General features: G+C 50.6%; 1 long non-coding RNA gene across 1 annotated transcript; it reads left to right on the top strand.

Moving 5' to 3' along the window:
• The first annotated feature begins 917 nt into the window (after window positions 1–917).
• Window positions 918–7,086, top strand: LOC105739582. The gene is made up of 2 exons (XR_001115519.2): window positions 918–2,904; window positions 4,914–7,086. It is a non-coding gene; the product is annotated as an uncharacterized LOC105739582 (long non-coding RNA).
• Window positions 7,087–7,515: the final 429 nt, after the last annotated feature.

Below are 7,515 nucleotides of genomic sequence, written 5' to 3'. Positions count from 1 at the left end.
ATTTATAAGTCTATATCTTACTGTAAATTTGAGATGGTTAACCTTTAATAAAGTTAAGAAAAGGCTTGTCAAAACTCCTGAGCGGAACTTTGCTTGCTTGTTATGTAATAACAACAAAGTGATTTTAACCTAAACTGCAGCTATTTTGGCCATTTAAAGGTGAGGAAAGAGAGGGGATGAGCAGGAAAAGTCGTTTTTCCATCGTCCTGGAAGAACTGCCAGGTGAAGGTGATGGGGAGGCTGGCGTTTTAATTCCTCTAATGGCTCAGATCAGCTGCACCTGGGTGTGTCCCTTGCCTGCGGAGGCACGAGGTGTCTTTAAGCCGAGAGCAGGACGCAAAGTTTCTGGAAAAACTGAGGGGCGCAGGAAGCACGGACTGGGTCTTCAGGAGCAGCGGGGCTGAGCTGTGGAAATGGGCACATCCACTGTCCCAGATATTATGAAAATGAGCCCCTCATTCTGAGCTCTTGCGAGAGGAATCCTCAAGTATGGAGCCCAAAAGAAAGGGGCTTTGTCCATGCCTGGGCTGGGCTCTGCAAGAATGCACAACAAATCACCACCCCAGACAAACACTTCCAGACACCTCCCGACAGGCTCCTAAACACTTCCCGACGCACTCCAGACGCCTCCCCACACGCTCCCAGCCGCCTTCCGACAGACTCCCAGGCGCCGCCCCACAGACTCCCAGGCGCCTCCCCACACGCTCCCAGACGCCTCCCTATACGCTCTTAGCCGCCTCCCCACACGCTCCCAGACGCCTCCCTATACGCTCTTAGCCACCTCCCCACACGCTCCCAGACGCCTCCCTATACGCTCTTAGCCGCCTCCCCACACGCTCCCAGACGCCTCGCCATGTGCTCCCGGGTACCTCCCCAAGGTCCCAGCCACCTCCCCACAGATTCCCAAGCGCCTTCCTGCAGGCTCCCAGACACCTCCCCACGCGCTCCCAGCCTCCTCCTGCGCACAGATCGGGAGGTCCCTGGACTTCCACTAGTTGACCTGGACTCAAGCCGGATGGCCTGGAGGATGTTCTCAGGGCACAGCGGCTACCTGCGCCTGAGCAGTGCTGAGGAGATGCCAAGGTCAGTCGTCAGCTTTCAGAGAATGCAGCTGCGTCAGAGATGGAGACACGCAGAGCCACGTGTTGTGGAGAATCTAAGGAGGTTCGCTGGCGCGAGCAGCGGGAAAAGGTCCTGGCTTGATGAGGGGAACTCGCAGCCTCGCAGCGCGGGTGGGAGTCCTGGGCAGAATCGTAGAGGCATCCCCGGCCGTGGGGTTTTCTCCTCCAGCTGGAGATACGGAGGGAGTGCAGCAGAGATGAGCTGTGAGCTTAGCAGTTCACACAGGACGGCACGGAGGAGGAGAACCTGGGGAGGGGAGAGGTTGGAGAACAAGGGGCTGCCGGGTCTCAGCCTCGTGTAGACGACAGGGCCCGTGGGGATGGCCACGCATGAATCTGGTCCCCGCGGGGAGCGTCCGGCGCGATGGGAGGGACCTGCGGCCAGTGAGCCTCCCGTGGCATCGCTTCTAGAGTCGGGAGGAGAAGGCCAGTAGCTCCTGGTCTCTGGTGGGTCTCTCAGATGCTGGAGCAGGTGTGGGAGGAAGTGCCTCCAGAAGGAGTGACACCCCCGTAATGCCCAGGAAGGTGTCGCGCCTGTTAGAAGAGAAAGGACTCAGGATGTGGGTTTGTGGGGTTGTGAGTCAGTGGCAGCGCCCCCACTCCCCGCCCGCCGCCCCCTTTTGCTTTGACCTGATTCAGGATGGACTCAGCACCCCGCCGAAGGCACTCCAACACCCCTCTGCATATGGTTTTCATAATGTGGACCTTCAATAGCTATTTTTGATTGATGGGTATTCAGTGGGATTCAACATCAGTAAACGTTCTGACCCAAGTCCTGTTGATCAATGGCGTCACCCCACGGCCTTTTTGACCTAAGTCTGCACCATTCTGTTTTTCCTGGAGTCACCCTTCGAGTGCTCTGTGTGACCCTGGCCTCCTGCGGAGTCTGCCCTTGTCTCACGGCTGGACAGACATTGGCTCTTTGCGTCTTTCATGTTGGTCACCCCTCCAGCTGCTCTGCAGCAACAATGCCCCTTTTCATTCTAGAAGGTCGTTATCGTGCTTGCACTCGGCACTGAGTTCACATTCACTTCTACCTGCCAGAGAAGCTCTGAGCTCATGGAGAAATGTTCCTTTTCTTCTGATGAAAAATGACCGGGTGAATCCCTCATGCCTCGGTGTAATGTGGTCATCAGAGGTCGTGAGAAGAGCACAGAAATGCGTGTTTCTCATAATCGCCTAGATGCTAATCACTGAGTCAAAACCTCCCGTGAGCCGGTTTCTTGGCAGAATGGAGGTGGCCGGGCGCGGTGGCTCACGCCTGTAATCCCAGCACTTTAGGAGGCCGAGGCGGGTGGATCACGAGGACAGGAAATCGAGACCATCCTGGCTAGCACGGTGAAACCCTAGCTCTACTAAACATACAAAAAATTAGCTGGGTGCAGTGGCGGGCGTCTGTAGTCCCAGCTACTCGGGAGGCTGAGGCAGGAGAATGGCGTGAACCCGGGAGGCGGAGCTTGCAGTGAGCTGAGATCGCGCCACTGCACTCCAGCCTGGGCGACAGAGCCAGACTCTGTCTCAAAAAAAAAAGGTGGAGGAAATGCTCCTTCCTCTAACTGCAGCTGTGCACATCCCCCTGGGGACAGACCCAAGGCGTCTTGAGACGCTGAAAGGCGTTCTCTGTGTTCTGAGTGGAAGGACAGCCTGGAAAGTCCACGGAGACTCTGCTCTGAGTGAGCCGAGCTGGACAGGGGATTTTGAGTCAAAGTTTTCTCCTCCTTGTATTTTGCGAGAAAATCTCAATTGCTAGTGAGGAATTCTTTTCTTTTCTTGCCCTAATGAAGTGAGTGATGAGACTGGCTCTTTTGCATATTTGCAGGGAGTAAGCATTGTCTGGATTTTCACTGAGTTCACCTCAGCAACTTTTTAAAAACTTTACTCCAAAGGGAGCCAATGTGCCCTTCCTTTGATATAGAAAACTATTATTTTAAAATTCTGCCATTCTGCATCACTCTGATTTTTCTGAATAATTGGACTCAAAACACTCTGGTTTATTCCCATCTCAAAGGTCTTAGGGCAGTGGATGCTGCCTTTGCTTTTGTTTGCTGCAGCCTGTTTGAGTGGCAGGCTCTTTCGCCCTCGTTGGCCAGTCCCCGCATTCTGGTGATGCTTTTCTCCTGCCTCTTGGCCCCCAGTCACATTTTCCGTGGTGACTCTTTCAACCTCAGCCTTCACGTTTCAAGTCATGAATCCACTTTCTGTTTTCCTGTTTCAGTAGACCCCCCTCTGAGTTTACTGAGCACTTTGAGACCACTTGGTACCAGGGCACAGCCTCCTCATCTCCAAACGCGTGGGTTCCACCACACGCGGGCCTGATCGCACATGGCAGCTCTCGTCTCCCAGTTACTGCATGCACATGTGTGTTCGGCCGGGTTGGCTTTAGGTTCATTAAAGGCAGTGCCCTTTCTTCATGTTTTATTTCTCCCCATCTGCAATGTGTTGTAGAGTGGAGGCACCGTCCGTTCATGCACTCAGGCCTTCAGAACGTAGCTCCCGAGTGCTTGCTGTGGGCCCCATTCCACCTGCTGGCTAAGTGGTGAACAAAGCTCAAGGAGCTGCCTCCTCCAAGCGAAGGGAGGACACCAGGCACAACAGCGTAGAGTGTGGAATCAGGAGCGTTTGGAGAAAAGCAAAGAGGAAAGGGGTATGGAGCACCCACCGGGAGCATCTATGTAGAATTATTGGGCATGGAGTCAAGGACAGGATGACATTTTAGGGGACATATAAGGATATGAGGGGCGGGCAGTTTGGATGATGAGGGGAAGGGCATCCATGCAGAGGAATGGGTAGGAGGGCCCTGTGGGAGGCACATGCTCAGCATGACCAGGGATTGGCAGGGGGACCCTGGGGCCGAGTCAGGGAATAGGGTGGCAAGAGATGAGCTCAGACGTGTGAACTGTCAGGTGGGGTGTGGCACAGGCTTGTAACGAGGCCATGGTGGGCTGCTGGAAGGACTTTGACACTGGAAGCCACTGGAGGGTTTTGAGCAGAAAAATGATTAGATTTCATTTTTCCAAAACATGACCCTGGTGCAAAGGAGTTTAGACAACGAAGTTGGGGGGCATGTTGCCAACATTATGCTCACGTCTACCCCAAATGCAGGTTCCAGGATTCCGAAACAACCCTCAGCTTCATTGATTGACTGGATGGACTTGTGGAATTCCCTGAGAGCTGCTGTGCACATGGTGACAGTTTATCACAGGGCAAGGGTACAGATAAAATGAGCTGGGGCCTGAGCACACGGGGCGGCATCCAGGAGAAGCCCTGAGGCAGCACTTCCATCACCCTCGGCCCAGGATGAGCTGCTTCCTTGGCCTCCGTGTGTGACAACCCACAGGGCCTCTGCTGCTGCCTGGCCTGGAAACCCCACTCAGTCACACCGTCACCATCCAGCAAGCCCAAGGCACCCAGAAGGATAAAGATCGCGCCCAGGAGCTGAGGACAAAAGTCAGACATTTTTGGGGCACGGATAGATTTTTACTACACACCTGGCTTCTGTGTGAATGAGAAACCATTGAGTCTCAGGAAATGCTGTCATCTTCTATCTAAATTTATTTTCTTATCCAGGGAAGGAACTGCAAACACAACTAGTATTTCAGCCTCTATTGGAGGAGGATGAATTCCTCTGAACTGATGATGTGTCTGATCTGCCAGTTCTAGTTAGAGAAACATTAAGCAAAACATTCACGGGTCAAGCATGTCCTAGAGAATTGATTTTAGCTCAGACCTTGGCAATATCATCTTTAGAAAAGAAAAGCTTTCTCTAATGCCTGGTCGCTTCTTTGTTCCTAGGGAGATATAAGCAACAGCCACCTGGTGGTCAGGAGGACAAACTGCCACCGTGTCTCCATACCCTGTGTCCTGAACACCACTGGGAAGCCCTCAGCAGACGCTCCACAGGGCACCGGGGCGATCAGGGCACTAAACGCCAAGCAGGCTTCACACACCGCCAAAGTCCAGGTGACCAGAGAGTATGTCCGGACACAAAGGTGGGACAAGCCATTTCTCATTGTTACTGAGAAGCAGCTGTGAGTGAACAAAGCTTACAGAGAGATCTGAGATCAGACGGGTACCCGTAGCAGGAGGGGAGGTGTTTATGAGAGTGCCCGGAAGGCACATGTGAAAAAAAAAGCTAAGTAGAAAAATCACTGAGAACTCATAACTGGTCAATGAGTTCAGGCAGACAATGAGGGAGGGTTTGGAGGATGGTGAAAAGTCAAAGGGGCCCTGATGGAGTTGGGGGGGGAGGTTCAGAGGGAGGAGACGCTGCGATGTTCAGCCTCCAGGAGCCACCACAGGTCGTGCATAGGTGCTGTGTTGACTTCTGCTAGGAAGTTCACAAAATCTACTTCCCCCAGAGAAGCAGGGATGTGGAGCAGGCATTAAAAAGCAGCCTGCACTCACCTTCGGAGGCCGTCGGTGGGACGTCCTCTTCCCAGCCCCTTCTTTTCTCTCCCTCGGGTGCCTTTTCCTGCCTGGTTTCCTTGGTTATTGTGTTTGGAACGGAACTTTCACGAGTTGTTGAATGGTGAAGTGGCAAATGGTAGGTGGATTCCGGCTTGCTGCACCCATCCCACAGGCGGAGGTCTTGTGAGAATGACTCCAGCAACCTCCTGACAAATGACTATTGACTAAAGTAAAATGTTATGCACGCGAGATGCAAGAGATGACTAGACACGCACTGGGTGGAATTCCACAGCAGGTGGGAGACTTGAGAAAGATCCTTGTTTTCCCGAGAAAGAAAACACAATCTCAGCTGGGTGTGGTGGCTCACGCCTGTAGTCCTGGCACTTTGGGAGGTCGAGGTGGGCAGATCACCTGAAGCCAGGAGTTTGAGACCAGCCTGGCTAACGTGGTGAAACCCCGTCTCTACTAAAAAATATGAAAATTAGCTGGGCCTGGTGACACCTGTGGTCCCACTTACTCGGGAGTCTGAGGCAGGAGAATCGCTTGAGCCCAGGAGGCAGAGGTTGCAGTGAGCTGAGGTTGTGCCTGTGCACGCCAGCCTGGGCAACAGCGTGAGATCCTGTCTCAAAAAAAAAAAAAAAAAAAAAAAAAAAAAGAAAACATGATCTTCAAATCCCATAACCTGAGCACAAAAGACTTTTGGCTCACTGATTCGTCTCCCACCTCCTCCTGTCCCCACACAGGGACAGACACTGACCGGGTATGAGAGCAAGGCCCTGTGAAGACAAACCTTGGGGACCTCACTGGAATCCCTACTTGGAATTTTAAAGCAAAACCATGTTGCTGGAAGTGAAAGCCTCTTCAGATTTACGAATTATGAGGCTCCATTGGAGGAAACAATCCCTATGGGCCAATGACCTCGTTTCATCCCAAATTATCCTCTGATTTTACAACTGGTTCGTTTCTTGTATTTCCAGGATTTACAAATTGCAAGTTTGCCTGTGAAGTGGTAATCCATTTTTGAATTTGTTTCTTAACTATCGATAGGGCTAGTAAAATTCAAATGATTGCATAAACCTTAGAAACTAAGGTTAGTTCAGTGAACATTCTTGGTGCTATTTCAACAATCCTTGAAGGTTTAACGCGTCTGTGATATTACTGTGTGATTTTGTGTTATCACTGTCTTTTGTGCATTCTAAGCATGAAACTGTGTCCAGTAGCTGTTTTTGAGGACCCTACTAATTTTACAGCTGATGGTAGCATCAGCCATTTGTTGAATGTTAAATTATTTTGTATTTTCTAAACGACTGACATATTATTTTCTCCTAGCAAACTACTTATAGGAAATTGTATGTGCCATGTTTTCTTCCAACAGCCTTGAATATGCCACTGCATTCCTGCCTGGGTAAAAGAGTGAGACCCTCTCTTGAAAAAAATAAAACGAAAAGGCCCAGGATGAAATAGAATGTTTCAAAACCCACAGCTATTCCCCGTCCTTTTTCTGTCCCAAGAGCTGTGCCTCAGGGATATAATAAAATAAACATCCAAACTTTCTAAAGTCTGATTTTACGATTTTTAATTAAATAAATACTACTCAGAACGTTTTCATGGAGTATAACTCAAGTTGTTTTTCAGTGTTTGAAGAAGATCAGGTTCATATTTAAGTCAGCTAATTATTAATTATCAGCAAGGCATAAAATACACCTGGTGGTAATTATTCTCTTAGCTTTACTTACATCTTTCACTTCACGAAGCTTTTCTGTATAAATTGGGCTAGTTTGTCCTCTTGGATTTTATCTTATACACTATATTCGGAAAGTAAAAGGGACTTGGGTCATCAGTACTGGATTTGTACCCACCACCATGGAAATTTCCTGTGTGAAGCATCTTGGCTCATTTTGTTCATGACAGGATACTCTGAGGACTCAAGACTTTCTCAAGAAACTCTTCCACCCCACGCCATGTTCCCACGGTGTCTGGTGAGGCA

Source organism: Nomascus leucogenys, chromosome 3, assembly GCF_006542625.1.
Source record: "Nomascus leucogenys isolate Asia chromosome 3, Asia_NLE_v1, whole genome shotgun sequence".
NCBI classification, from domain to species: Eukaryota; Metazoa; Chordata; class Mammalia; order Primates; family Hylobatidae; genus Nomascus; species Nomascus leucogenys.
This window is presented reverse-complemented; position numbering and strand designations above follow the sequence as displayed.